The sequence below is a fragment of the Jaculus jaculus genome, chromosome Y (assembly GCF_020740685.1).
Source record: "Jaculus jaculus isolate mJacJac1 chromosome Y, mJacJac1.mat.Y.cur, whole genome shotgun sequence".
NCBI classification, from domain to species: Eukaryota; Metazoa; Chordata; class Mammalia; order Rodentia; family Dipodidae; genus Jaculus; species Jaculus jaculus.
The window spans coordinates 10,603,663-10,618,841 of record NC_059126.1 but is presented as its reverse complement, the minus strand read 5'-3'; the positions used below and the strand labels follow the sequence as shown (position 1 = coordinate 10,618,841).

The 15,179-nt window shown below is 40.5% G+C and overlaps 1 non-coding gene across 1 annotated transcript; it reads right to left on the bottom strand.

Annotated features, from left to right (window-relative positions):
- Window positions 1-13,586: 13,586 nt before the first annotated feature.
- On the bottom strand, window positions 13,587-13,696 carry LOC123457104. The gene has a single exon (XR_006634883.1). It is a non-coding gene; the product is annotated as a U6 spliceosomal RNA (small nuclear RNA).
- Window positions 13,697-15,179: the final 1,483 nt, after the last annotated feature.

Below are 15,179 nucleotides of genomic sequence, written 5' to 3'. Positions count from 1 at the left end.
GGTTAGAGGCTTATACTGCCATTCTCACTTTCTCTCTCTTTCCTTGCAAATAAATACAAGTAAATAAATAAAATGCTTTTTTAAAAATAGCTGGTTTTATAATGACATATTTTCATATGTGCATATAAATCTTTGATCCAAATAGCCTGTGGGCACAGTTGGAAAATCATAATGACAGACCTGGGGTTGGGGTGCTTTTCAGTAATGATCAAAGGAAGGCCTCTGTGCTATGGAGGTACTGTGGCCTCATTGTATATCTGACCTGAATAATCTTTTGGAAAACTGACATATACGTACATTTGTGTATTTGTTTATTTGTGTGTGTGCATGTGTGCAATGTGCGCACACACAAATGGGTGCACCAAGGTCTCCTGCTGCTGTAATGGTATGATCAGAGCCCGGATTTGGAGGCTCTGTTAACAAACGTCTTTGACATCTGAGCCCCTCCCAAGGCTCCATGCTGCCTCACACTTTTACCAAGTAGGTGCTGAGCCCTGAGCTAAGCAGAGAGAATGAAAACTGCTTTTCCAGTTCCCATCCTTCTCCAGGGGTGTGACAGGAAATGGGATCTGTTTCTCAACACTTGCAGGACAAGACCGTGTCAAAATCTACCTGTCAGAAATCAGGGGAGAATTCTGAAAATGTAAACTACACTTTTATCCACATTCCTGAGGAAAAAAAATTGTAGGTGAGATTAGGTCAAGCACTCCTCCACATTTGAGCACTTGTCTCTCCTCTAACTGACTATGAGTCACCATGGTGACATGACATGTCAGAGCCCATGGTGACATCAGCAGTTTGTTGCTTCCCTACAAAGGTTCTAGAACAGATGCGCTTTGGACCAGGCAGAACATGATTAGTGATCCTCAGAACAAGTAGTGCGGATTTAGTGTAGGACTATGAACATTCAGAGCATGAAAAAGAACAACAAATCCTTCGGGAAACCAGTGGTTGGTGAAGAGCCAGCTAGAGCAGCCCCATCTGAGGCTTCATGTGATCCAAACGGGGACACCAGAGGAGGTTCACAAACTCAGAGTGACCAAGGCATGAGTCAAGATCCAAGGCTTGGAGAGAACCTCGAAACAGAGGAACAAGACCACCATGAAGCCAGCGAGGAAGGCACCAGCAGTCTCTTGGGGCTTTCATTTCCCAGAAGACTCTGGGCAGTAGTGGAGAACGAGGCGTTCAAGTCTGTGGGCTGGAGTGAAGAAGGAGACACTGTGAAGATTGAGGGAGAACTTTTTGAAGCAGAGGTCCTTCACCGCAGTGGTGCAGATAAAATTTTTGAAATGGACAGCTTAAAGCGTTTTATCTGTGAACTTAATCTTCATGGGTTCAGGAAGATATGCACAAAGAATTCACCAGTGCACCCTGGAAAGAAGAAAATGATGGTAGAGTATATTTGTGTTAAATTTTCTATGAAAGAAAATTCTTTGCCTAGAAAACATTCTTTGTTTAGATTCCCACTACCAATGCCATGAACAATGGGCTGTAAGCTTTTCATTTCCTGTTTTAATTAATTAATTTATTGACAACTTCTGTACTTACACACAATAAACCATATTTTCCTTCCCTCCCCCACTTTCCCCTCACAACTCTGGTCTCCATTATATCACCTCCCTCTATCCATTAGTCTTTCATTTTTTCTCAATTTTTTTGAAGTTAATTAAATTTAATGATGACGTTACTTTATAGCTGGTCAAGTTCACTGCTTCCACCAATTCTGCATGATAAATGATGTTCTAAGTAAAAAGTAATATTACTGGGGCTACAGAGATGCTTAGCAGTTAAGGCACTTGCCTATGAAGCCTAAGGACACAGGTTCAATTCCCTGGTAACCACGTAAGCTAGCTGCACAAGGTGGCACATGTGTCTGGACTTCATTTGGAGGGGCAGTATGCCCTGCATGCCCATTCTCTCTGTCTCCCTCTCTCTTCTTTTGCTATGCTTGCAAATAAATAAGTAAAAATCTATTAAAAGGCCAGGTATGGCAGCACATGCCTTTAAACCCAACACTTGGGAGGCTGTGGTAGGAACATTTCCATGAATTTGAGGCCACCCTGAGGTTACATATTGAATTCCAGATCAGTCTGGGCTAGAGCAAGACGCTACCTTGAGAAAAACCCAAAATAATAATAATAATATTACTAATAATCTGCATTTAAAATTTTAATTTAATAACCATTTGGCACACCTGTGCAAAACAATATGTTTATAATCATCCAACGTAGAATCATATACTAAAAAAAATTAGACTCAGCTTTTTTGTCATCAAACCCCCTATAAAGTTTACTACCCAGCACAAGTGTCTTGGTTGTTCATATCCCTAAACATCCACAAATCACGTGCTATGTGCAAAGCTCTTAGTCAGGCTTTCAGGTAGAGCAGAAAGAAAACAATATTGTTGAGGCCCTCAATGAGCTTATGGTCAAATATAGCAGAGGAAGCAAGAGCAGGAAATCTCAGCTGCAGCAACACAGCTGCCCCTTAAAGGGGAAAATTTTTACTTAAGCAGGTGCCCAGAAGAAAGTGAGATTCTGCTATCATGTGGTTTAATGAAGATCTTTGTGCAGAATGGTAGAGCTGCTTAGAGTGTAAGTTCATAGTCTTGACAAGTGGCATAGGAAGACTAGGAATCTCAAGGACTGCAAGTCACATGACAAGACTATTCTGGAGATGAGTGACAGAAGTTCAGTGTGTCAAGTGCTAGCCTGGCAAGCACTGTCCTTGGTACCCCTGTAAAGTGCCAGGTGTGGCAGCACACTCCTGCAATCCCAGCACTGAAGAAGCGGAGACAGGAAAACCTGGGGCTCTCCAGCCAACTAGTCCAGCCAAATTGGTGAACTCAAGGCCTATGTGAGACCTTGCTTCAAAAAGAAGCAGATGTAGCACTTGGGAGGCAGAGAGAGGAGGATTGCCAAGAGTTTGAGGCCACCTTGAGACTATATCATGAAATCCAGGTCACCCTGTGCTAGAGTGAGACCCTAACTCAATCCCACCCCCAGAAAAAGAAGCAGTAGCAGATGGAGTTCCTGAGGGTAACACCTGAGGTTGTCCCCTAGGCTCCACCCACACAAGCACATTTGCACATGCACTTACACATGTATGTGCCAACATACATATGAACATACACACCACACATGTAGATAAAAGGTTATTCTCTCTTTTATTTTTGGTGTCATGATCTTTTCCTCCTCTTATGATGGGCTTGTGTAGGTAGTGTCAGGCACTGTGAAGTCATGGATATCCAGGCCATTTTGTGTCTGGAGTGAGCATGTTGTAAGGAGTCCTACCCTTCCTTTGGCTCTTACATTCTTTCTGCCACCTCGTCCGCATTAGACCCTGAGCCTTGGAAGGTGTGATCGAGATGTTACCCAGTAGTCCAGTCACTGTTTTCCAGCACTATCATACTTTCTGAGTCATCCCAGGGTCACTGCCATCTGAAAAGAGAAGATTCTCTACCAAAAGTAAGAGTAGCATTAATATAAGGGTATGAATATTAAGATAAGTCCTTACTGGGAAGTTTGATAAATCTTTTCATTTTCAAGGATAACTGAAACTATTCACTGACTGGTAACTGTATAGAGTACAAAAGTAGAATGTTTGATATTAAAATGTGTGCCATCCCCTTAGATAGGTGCAGGCTAGGAGGACTCTTGGAGGCCAGGTCATGGCCTACATATGGTTCACGACGTTCAGCTGTGAGCATTTTGTTTCTAGTGAGGCCGTGCTGAAGGGCACCAGGACCATTGAAAGCAATGGAAATGATTTTCTCCATCACATAATCAGCTGAGTACGATGGGCAGTGTGACAGTCATGCATTCTTTACCTCAGAATGACTAAAAGCTTCCTTTTCCTTTCAGATCTATCAAAATGCAAACTTTCAGAGGGATAACCCAAGGCTGCTCGAGAACATCTGGAGGAGAGGATGTCAACGCAGCCCTGCTCAGGAAGAGCCATGCTGCAAGAGAAGGAAGCTCGATTTCCCCCAACGTTCTCCACACCTTCAGAAGAAGAAGCAGGAAAAGACCATTTCCCTGAAGGAAACCCCCAACAAACAGGCACACCAAGGCCAGGGCACCTTCCTTCCAGTTGGTGTCATTGGATGCCCCCTAGCACTATGCCCTCCTGAGGAGCACAGCGTCCCATGTGGAGAATGCTCCCCTGAGGATGGCAACATGGTGTCTCCGGCTGGTGACAGAATGGAAGGGTCTGGGCAGGTGAGCATCAGACCCTCATGGTGCCCTGATTGGGGTTCAGTGATATCTTTCTACAACAAGTGTTCCTCCATGCTGAAGGCTGTCTTGGCAGCCATTTCCTTAAGTGAGCTGTCTGATGGGGAGAGGGAGCAGGGCTCCACCAGTGTGTCCTCTGCTGAGGAAGAGCAGGAGGGCTTCCGTCAAAATAAGTGAGTAATCTGTGTGCTATACAAGGGCAGTTCTCGTTCATGAGCTTACCGGCCATGTAACACTGCAAAAAGTCCTTGTTCACTAATTACAACCTAGTGTATTCCTATAAAGAAACACAAACCCCATGGTATTAAATAAAGAATCTCAACATCTGACTTAGGCTGCTCAGTACATCTTGACCCTGTAGTTTCACACCTTTTTCAGCAGCTTGGGTTTTGGGTAAATGCTATCTCCTCACTGACAGTAAATCAGAAAGAATCATCCAGATGGTTTTCTCTGGCATAAACTAATACACCCTGTGTAACAACAGAGACATTTATTTGTTAACTACTGCAAACCAAGAGAGCACTGGATGGATTTTCACACATTAGATCTTCTCAGAGAACACTGGGGACCTACCAAACAATATTGGGAGAATCTTGGTTTTGGCAATATAGATCTCCATGCACAAAGTCTAGTCCATGTCCTCAGGGAAACCATAAAAGCAATGATCAGACCCAGCAATGCTACTAATGATCATAGGTACATATCGGTTGTGCAGCAGCCACAGCCAGGCAGCCACAGCCAACAGCATGCCTAAATTATCAGAACATAACCATGTTAGGGAAGCATAAGAGAAAAGCCAAAGAGAACCCCAGAGTTGATCTCTACAGATTGTTTATTAGAGAAAACAGTGAGGGGCAGCAGCATTCCCTTGGGATGGAGGATGGAGCACTGAGCCAGGCTAGGGCCTGTGGACCTTGGTTGGGGTGTGCATCAGAGATAGGGGAAGCATGAGGCCCCCATGGGCAGGGTCAGAAGGAGAGTAGAAGATAAGCAGGCAAGCGTGTGGGGATCCAGGAGGTGGGTGAAGGTGCAAGGGCTCTGGTTGGGGTGTGTCCCAGAGAGAGGAAGGCACAGGGATGGTGGAGGTCCTGGAGAGAGGGCCAGGCAGGCAGGACTAGGTAGTTTGGGGCCCAAGGGCCTTCCCCTTTCTCAAGGAGCCCTGCCTACTGCGTGCTTCCCCCCCCCCCCCACACACACACAGTCCTCGTGCCTTCCCCTCTCTCCTGGACCCCTCGCAGTAAATGTGCCATCCTTTATCTCTGGGAACCACATAGTACACTAGCCTTCCCCGCTCTCTCCCAGAGCCGAGTAGTACATGAGCCTTCCTCTCTCTCAGGGATGCAGTGCGCCTACCCCTCTCTCCTGGAACCACCCTGCCCCCCACACACACCTTCAGTAAAGGTGACTTCCCTTCTCTCCAGGCACAGGCAGTCCATACACATTCCCTTCTTTCTACACCCTTTAAGACCATGTGCCTTAACCCTCTCCCAGATGGCCTCACACTGCGTGCCTTCTCCTCACTCCTGGACCCCTGTCCAATGGGGCACTGGAGCCTTCCCCTCTCTCCTAGAACTGACAGAGAGTAGAGATGTTACAGGAAGTGGAGGTGTGGCTATCACACCTCAAGACCAGTGACCCACTTTCTACACGACTTCACTTCTTAAAAGTATGTAATTTTCGCAAGCTGCACATGAGATCATTGGGGAACATTTCACAGTCAAACTCCAAAACCATACAATGACTACAGTCAGGTTTCTTTCTTCTTAATGCCACTCTTGGGGACTAAACCCCAACACATGTTTTGGAAAGGATATGTCTTGTTCAAACATTAGCAGTAATTTTTACCAACACTGTAGTTGTCCCCTAAGTTATAAATCTCTTGCTACACACGAACACTCAAAGCATCCAAAACAGAGTTAGTTAACCTCCCCTTTCACTGAGTGGTGAAAAGAGATACAGTCTTTATGATTCTTGCTTAATTACATTTCCATCTTCCAACTCACTCAATCTCAAACTATTGAAGTCACCCTCTATTTCTTATTCAACTTCTCATTCGATCTTTGTTGAGTTCTGTTGCTTCTATTTTAGAAATGTCTGAACATGTGCTCTTTCATTAATTCCGAATGGTAGGCTCTTGGTCAAGGGTCTTGTCTTCTCTGATCTAGATTGTTTCTGATTGATGGTCCTTCCTCTGGCTTCCTTCACACTCTTACACTATGATATAAACAATCCCTACAGTTATCCCTAGCAACACATTTTCCCTCTTTTGCCATGAGTTCCATATTGATCAAGGTCTAGCCTCATCACATAACACATCATTTCATCTCTCTGATGAACCACTTATCTTGGTTCAGGCCCATGGATTGTGATCTCTGAAATGACTTTTCTCCTCTTTTTCTTATGAAGTCTGAAGTAGTTTTGTATGGCTAGTCTAATAAATTATATTAATCTGAAAGTATCACAGCTTATTTTTTCAGTTTCTTTGGGTCGCTGTGGCTTGTTTCTCTGCACTGCATCTCACAATAATGAAATGCAGGTACCTAAGGTCTTCTCTACAGGAGACATTCTCTTATATCTTGAAGATGTTGGCAGCATGTTGAAAAAACAAGCTATGCCCTTTCTTGGTGGCGATTGTCAATTCCTTAGAGCCTTCTTTAAGTACACACTTTCATGATGTGTGTGTGTGTGTGTGTGTGTGTGTGTGTGTGTGTGTGTGTGTGTGTTTTCACTGGGAAACTTTTTCCCTGAAGAGATTACAAACATGTCAATTTACCCCAGATGGAAAAGAAACAACAGATCAAACAAGAATTGCACCATAACCAGTTTTGTTAAGCCAAAGAATTTGTTGATGTTACTTGTAAAGAAGGGTGAGAGTTCCTTACAGAAGCATGGACTTAAATTGACAAGCACATAAAGGTCACTAATACTGTTTAAGGAATCCAGGCATGGTTGTCATTGGATTCTTAGCATCAGGCTGTCTCCCACAGCTCTTACCCAGTAGCATCCTGTGCTGTGCTTTCATCTAACAGTTTCGGAAAGGAGTTTTCTCTCTGCTGATTTGGTTATGGGTCAGAACTTCTTTGTTGGCTTTTTTTAAAAAAATTGTTTATAGTTATTTATTTGACAGCGACAGACAGAGAAAGAGGCAGAGAGAGAGAGAGAATGGGTGTGCCAGGGCCTCCAGCCACTGCGAATGAATTCCAGATGCATGTGCCCCCTTGTACATCTGGCTAACGTGGGTCCTGGGGAATCGAGCCTTGAACCAGGGTTCTGAGGCTTCACAGGCAAGCGCTTAACCGCTAAGCCATCTCTCCAGCCCACATAATATATTTTGATCATAATCTCCTCTCATTACTTTTTGTGTCTCACCACCATCCCTTTCTCTCTGAACCTCTTCTTTCAAACTAGTCTGGTTTACATTTCTATTTTTTCTTTCCCTTTTTAAACTTGTATTGAACACTTCCATATAGTATCCTATACCATACATGATATACAACGATCATAATTTCTCCCACTGACCTACTTTTCCCACCTTCCACGTCCCCCTTTCATTGAATCCACTTTTCTTTCCAACTATTTCCCTTCCATTTTAATGTCATCATGTTTTTCCTCCTATTATGCAGGTCTGTATAAGTAGCATCAAGCACTGTGAAGTCATCAGTACCATGCTCCTGTGCATCTGAGGAGTGTTACAAGCACACCACCCCTTTCTTTGGCCTTCGTATATATTTTTATTATTAATTATGGACATATTTAGTATGGAAACATCACATGTTGGTATGATACTTTTGCTCATCCAAGTCCCCATTTTGAAGGGGCCCTCCTCATTGGGGTTGCAGGTTCTTGACATTTTTAAATTACATATTTATTTATTTAAGAGAGAGGGGGAAAGGCAGATAAAGAGAGAGAGAGAGTGACAGAGAGCAAATGGGCACACCCGAGCATATAGCCACTGCAAAGGAGCTCCAGACATATATGCCACCTTGTGCATTTGGATTACATGGGTACTGGCGAATCTAACCTGGGTCTTCAGGCTTCAAAGGCAAGCACCTTAACTGATAAGCCACCTCTCCAGCCTGATGTTCACTTTTTTTTTTTTTATCACCCTAAGTCATCCATTTGTAAATGATGATGGCTAAATGCTGTGCAGGTAATGACAGCCACTGCAAGGCCTTGAATATGATGGTCACTTCCTGTCTGCAAGACAGCAGAACACTCTTACTTATCCTTTGGCTGTTAAGTTCTTTCCATCCCTCTTTTGTGATGTTGCTGACAATTAGATGGCATGATAAAGAACAGCATTAATCTATGGGCATCTACGTAAGTATTTAGGGGAAATTTTGATAGACACAGCATGTCCATATGTTGGCTCATACATTTTTAATTTGTGCATTTATCCAACCTAGCACTTAGACCCTCTGTTTGTTCTCACTTGCTTTTGTTTTGCTTTTATTTCCTTAATTGAAAGAGAGAGAAAGAGGCAGAGAGGATATATATATATATATATATATATATATATATATATATATATATATATATATAGAGAGAGAGAGAGAGAGAGAGAGAGAGAGAGAGAGAGAGATTATGTGTGTGGGTTCTGGGGATATGAGCTTGGGTCCTTTGGCTTTGCAGGAAAGTGTATTAACAGCTAAGTCATCTTTCTAGTCCTGTTTTTATTTTAAGGCTTTGTTAGCTTACAGTTCTCCATATGCCTGTCTATGCAACCATAATCAATGCCTGTCTGAAGATTTTTCTATCTTTTCTCAAATCATACAACACATTTTGAAATACTGACTACTTTAAGTGTCTTTCTTAAGCAAACCCAATATGAAATAAAACTGAAGGAAATAATAAAGAAGTTAAGTGCAAAAAGCCCCACGGAGTTTGAAGCTGTTCTTGTCTTCATAAAAAGAAGAAGACAAATTGAAAATCAAAGCAGATTCACAATGTTTGATGTTTGATGACAATGTTGATGTCTGTTCCCCAAACCTTCCCACTTGAGGAAGGTCATTGCAACACACACCATTGGCAGCAAAACAATCATAAGTAAAACTGATCTAGAGAGAAATAAGTAGGGGTTAAGGTGAAACTTAGCTGAACACCAAGGTAATATTTTCATTTTTAAATTTGTTATTATTTATTGATTTTTTTATAAAAAGGTTTTATTCTCAGGCCCTGTCACCCCTGCTCCAATTCTGCTGAGGCTCTTCTTCAGTTGGGTTATTGGTATTCATTGTGGAGACCCAGAGGCCTCAGTCAGTCTCTACATGGTGGGGGGAATACCCAGGCTATTGCCAGCCGCCCCCACCCACCGGTTCTCACAAGCTTTCCATGCCGTCTTTTGAAATGCTCCCTGAGCCTTGGCAGGCAAGACAGAGAGTTGATTTAGTGTTGAGTTCTTTTTAGACTCTGGATCTCTGTTTAGATGAGGTTTGAGTGACCAAAGTGTCTGTCGCCCTTTCCCTTGAACTGGTTTTCAAGGTAGCCATGAGAGCAGTATTGATGTCACCACTTACCCTGTAATTACTTCTGGACTGGGGAAGATGAGGTGGAGGTGACCTCATCTCCTGGCAGAGAGTCTCCCCTCTCTTCCTGATGTATTGTTGTGTCCTTGTCCTATTCTCTTTCATGTGTAAAATAGAAAAGACTTTTCAACCAAAGGTAAGGATAATTTGAATACAAGGAGATAAGCCTAGTTATTAGAGAGATATATTGATGTGTGTATTCACTCTTCTTAGTTAAATAACAGTGAGAGTTCACTCTGGAGTTTGTTGGATTCCTGTCCTAGAGAATGTGGCTTACTTCCCAGAGCCAAGGATGAGTTCCCTCCAACTGAATGTGTCTTATGTCAAGCCATGAGCAGTTGGTTCCCTACATCAGCTGTGTGCTGCAATTGCACAAATGTGTGCTTTTTGTTTGGCTGGTTGGTTCTTAACTGGTGAGATATCCTGTTAATTCAATCTGCAAAAAAGGCAGCTCTTAAAGCTGGTGTTTATAATTGCTCTTTTGTTATGCGAAAAGGACTATGAGATGGGGCCAGTTCATCTAAGTTTCAGTAATACATTATTTTATTCAGAATGCATCGACAGGTATATGAAATCAATTCATTTAATAACAGTGGGAGTTAGTAATACTAAAAACAGTAATGGGAAAAACATGGACAGGTCAGACTGGGTGAAGAATCAAAAATACTCATAAAGATGAGAGAACAATCAGTAATGAAAGATGATTACAAGTCTGTGTTTTTTGACTCTGGTTCTATAGAGACCTAGTTGCTGTAACCATTGTGTATCTTCTTTTAACCTGGAGAATTATAAGTGATAGTCATTTACATGCCTGTGAGGTGATATGGTGAACATGATCAGTGCCAGGGTATAAAGAAATTCATATGGGTGTTGCTGGAACAAAGACAATGTGAATGAATACAAACTAAAACCAATGGGCACTGTCTTTGGGTTATCCAATACATTTATGCTGGCATATTTTACAGGATCTACTACTTCAGATGACTCTTCTTGTCATGATAGAAGTGTGAGATTCTGTGTTTATAGTGATGCCCCAAACTCACAGTAATTATATGTAACTCTAGGCCACACATGGCAATGATGAGACTCATGGATATATTGTAAGTATACTGTTAATGTGATGTCAGCATTCAAAAGAGAATTAAAATGATTAATAACCAGATTTCAGATTTCATTTACTATTAAATTCATTAATTCTTTCTTCATTTAAATAAAATCACTATATACCTGGACTAATTTCATGTTACATGAATTATAAATATTACACCAATACACCATTTATTTCATGCTTTTGTATTAATAATTTTGAATGAATGGATTTCAAGTGTCATTTAACTTGAGCATTTGAAGAGGTGCGAGAGACATGGCTTAACTTATACAGTCAATATCTCCATTTTGAACACGTGTCTGTAAAATACAACAAAGAGAGGGTAAAGTGGTATGACATTTACTTCATAAATGCAATATTTTTAATCATAAGTATTCTGAATGAGAAATAGCTACAGAGGATGACAGAGATTCTTTAAACTTTAAGCTTTTCCTACGGTATTTTCCTATGGTAGTACAAGAGTGATTCACCTGTCTTGGTGACATCCAGGATATTTTGAATTGGAATTTTCTTCTCATTAATAATCTTGTTGTATTCTGTCTGTGTCTCTTCACTGATAGTATGGCAATTTGCTGCATTTCATGGAAGATAATTCAGAAAATATAGCTATTAGGATCCTTTCTAAGGACAAAACCCATCCTAATTTATGAACTATAGGTTGATCAAGCTTTATTTCCACAGTGGCACATTATTCCTTCTGTTCATTATCCCCTCATGTTGATAATGTAACCCAGCAAGGGAAACTTAATTGGAGATCAATTCATACATTCAGAATTATATCGTTTTCTAGATTTTGGAAAAATGACATGAAAGTAATTTCTTCTCTAATATTTGCACTTCTAAAAGAAAGGAATTCTGTAAAGCATATTTAGAATTTTGTGATGATTGGATCTGAATGTATCAACAACACTGCTTCTATTTTATTTCAATCTATGTTGTGGAATCTACTCTCTACTCTTTGTGTAACAAAATAAATGAACGAGGGCTGGAGAGATGGCTTAGCGGTTAAGTGCTTGCCTGTGAAGCCTAGGGACCCTGGTTCGAGGCTCAGTTCCCCAGGTCCCACGTTAGCCAGATGCACAAGGGGGCACACGCGTCTGGAGTTCATTTGCAGAGGCTGGAAGCCCTGGCACGCCCATTCTCTCTCTCTCCCTCTATCTGTCTTTCTCTCTGTGTCTGTCTCTCTCAAATGAATAAATTAATATTTAAAAAAAATAAAAAATAAAAAAATAAATGAACGAGGAAATCACCTAAAGTGTTCACATAGTCAAGGAGTTCTACTATAGATTTTGTAAAAGTTTTACTGACAATTCCCATACATATGCAAAAATATTACTTGATATTAAGACCTTTGTTCTCCCTCCTCCTAAATCCGCCTGCTTTCTGAATCACTATTTCTTCCCAAGTCATTTCTATTGATATTGATGTCCATATTTTCCTCTTTGTTTCTATTTTCAACAACAACAAACAAAAGAAAACCAAAAGCCAAAAACTTCACATTTCTTTTGACACAATAAATTTTAGTTCCATTATAGAAGAGATGTGAAGTTAACATCAGAAAACATAAATGATTCCACGGTTTTTTTCTTGTGGAAATAGCCCCAGTCCAACATCCTTTCCTGTGTTAGGTGGCAATACTCAATGACTCCATCATGCAATGATTTGTCATGGCCTCACATATACCTGGTCTTCAGTGTGAGAATCAGGTATTGGATATTGTTATATGCATGGTGTGTGTGTGTGTGTGTGTGTGTGTGTGTGTGTGTGTAGTATTGCAAGTCTTACTTGGGGGTGAGATCCTTCAATCTTTATGAGGATGTCTGTAGAAGAAGAATTGCTATAATTTTGTTTCAAAAGTGGGCTGGAGAGCATGATTCACATAATTCAGAGTTACAGAGGTACTGATACAAAAATACAGAAAAGCAAACCAACACAACAGAGAATTACATATGTCTTACAAAGTTATGGTAGGGTTTTGTGTTATTATTATTTTTTTGTTTTGTTTGTTTTTCAAGTTATGGTCTTATTTGTTCCCAGGTATACCTTGAATTCGGGATGTAGTCTCAGGGTGCCTTGAACTCACATCAATCTTCCTACCTCTGCCTGTAGAATGCTGGGATTAAAGGCATGTGCCACTGTGCCTGGCACAAGTTATGGTAAGGTTTTAAGACACATGTGAACACATTCCTATACCATGTTAGATCATGATAACAATGCCTACACACGCATCCCCAAAGTACCAAAGATATGGTATTTTCTCCAACAGAGAATTAAATTGAATACGTACGTAATACAACAAACACATGTTGATGGTCATCTTCATTATAAAAATAGTTGAATTTTAACATCAAAAAATTGGTTGAGACAAAATACACTCAGAAGTAATTCACCTTTGGGACTGAGAAGAAATACAGTTTCAAGATTAGATGACAGTACCATATCTTTTACTTATTTGATTATTTTTTCTTTATTTTAATTGTGGAACACATGGATAGGAGAGACAGCTTAGTGGTTAAGACATTTGCCTTCAAAGCCAACAGAACGTGATTTAATTTTCTAGGACCCACATAAGCCAAATGCACAAGCTGGCACATGTATCTGGGGTTTGTTTGCAGTGACTGCAGGCCCTGGAATGCTAATTCTCCCTTTTTCTCTCTCTCTCCCTGCTCTCCTTTTCTCTCTCCCCCCTCTTTCTCAAATGAATAAAAGCAAATAAAATAAAATATGGAATACAGCAGGAATCTGTTTGCCATTCTTGAACAGGGGCCATGTTAATCTAATCTGTATCATTCCGATTTTAGTAAATGTTCTACTGAAGTGAAGAGAATCTTATTTTTCTCATACTATTTTCAACCACATAATCTTAAATAAAAACTGTGTCTCTAATTCAACACATCCCAAATGCCATACTTACAAAAGATATAAAGCTGAATAATTGTACTCATGTATGTATTGAGGTAATGTTAAGTCCAAGCTGTTAGGTACAGGTACATGAGAATGAATTTGGTTGCATCACATTAAAACTAAGGTCATTTAAACTCTTAACTACTGGCCTGAAGAGATGCCTTACAGGTTAAGACCCTTGCATTTGAGACCTAAGTACTCAGGTTCTATTCCCCAGTACCCTCATCAGACAAGTGTAGAAACTGGGGCATGCATCTGGCATTTGTTTGGAGTGACCAGAGGTACTGGAGTGCCCGTATTCTCTTTCTCTCTCTTTAGCAAACAATTTTTTTTTGAAGTCCTTAACTGCTGAGTGCCTAAGGACAGCAGTGATATAAATAAAAGTTGGGATGACCTTACTGGAACATATTAAGTACATTTGTCATTTACTAATTGTCTGGGTAGAACATATGCTTCCTATATCAATATTTAAAAAATTTAAATACAGATTAAGCTTTGATAAAATCATAGGAGATATAAACAGAAAAAGAAAATATTTAGCCATTTTGTTTCTGTGCCTTAAAAAGCCTATATTGGAACTGCATTAACTATTGACCTAAACTTGAAAACTATGGCTGGATAATGGATACTTAAAATATTTTTATTTGTACACTTTATAGAAGAGAGAGACGGGGGTGGGGGGGGGAGATTGAGAATGGTCAAGCCAGAGCTTCCAACCATTGCAAATGAGCTTCAGATGTTCCCCATACACTCTGAATCTTGCTTTAAGGGGCACTGAGTGATTAAACTTTGGCCGATGGGGTTTGCAGGCAAAATCCTTAACCTCTGATCCATCTCTTCGGCCCTATTTTAAAATATTTATTTATTAGGAGGGGCATTGGTAGTGCATGCCTTAATCCCAACACTCAGGAGCAGAGATAGGATAGGAGGATCATAATGAGTTAAAGGCCATCCTGAAATTAAATAGTGAATTCCACATCAACCTTGGTAAGAGTAAGACTCTATTTCAAATTCCTTCTCCAAAAAATTAAATTATTGATTGATTCATTCATTCATTTTAGAATGAAAAATTGAGAAGTTAGCAGTTAGAATGTTGTAGAGCAATGTTTACTATAGACTCTAAAATCTTATATTAATCATCAAAGTACCTATGGATACATTGCCAATTTTCATTAAAATTGCAGTCATTTCATCAGTCCATGGATTTCCCACAAATTCTAATCAAACACATGCAACAACTTGAAAGCATGGAGAACATAAACTGTCATGTGTTGATCACATCCCATCCCATAGGGCAACCTTAGAATGTGATATAAATAATAAATCTTGGGGTCACTGTATGAGTTTGCATTATGAGGACCTGCATTATGCTTTTGCAACTGTGAAAGAAAACAGTCTTAGGTTTTA